The sequence below is a fragment of the Aptenodytes patagonicus genome, chromosome 2 (assembly GCF_965638725.1).
Source record: "Aptenodytes patagonicus chromosome 2, bAptPat1.pri.cur, whole genome shotgun sequence".
NCBI classification, from domain to species: domain Eukaryota; kingdom Metazoa; phylum Chordata; class Aves; order Sphenisciformes; family Spheniscidae; genus Aptenodytes; species Aptenodytes patagonicus.
The window spans coordinates 76722459-76722880 of record NC_134950.1 but is presented as its reverse complement, the minus strand read 5'-3'; positions in this window follow the sequence as shown (position 1 = coordinate 76722880).

The window sequence follows — 422 nt, the reverse complement described above, 5'->3', positions numbered from 1 at the left end:
CTCGGACTAGTGTGATACAACAACTCAGAAGACATTACCAAGGAAAGTGCCGTATTGTGATCTGCTATTGTTCTTCAACAATGTCAGCAAAAAATGGAAAAAAGAAATCTGTAGGACTTTTGAAAAGCTTTTAAATCTTGCATGAGATGCTAAGGGGATACAGTAGTTGTCCTTCTTCCCCCAACCCAAGATAATAAACCCAAATTCTTCAGATGCGGCTGGTCCAGCCCTTCTGGTTGCAGATCTAGAGCCTAGCTTTACAGTTTCTGCCAAGCTGTGTGGATGCAGCAGCAGCATCTCCTAATAGGAGCAAGTATTACATTTCTAAATTTTATGCTGTGTCTTAACAGCTGTTCTTCAAATCAGGAATCTGCCTGAAGCACCAAGAAATTCTCAAAATGGAAGTTAAGCTGCAGCAGCGC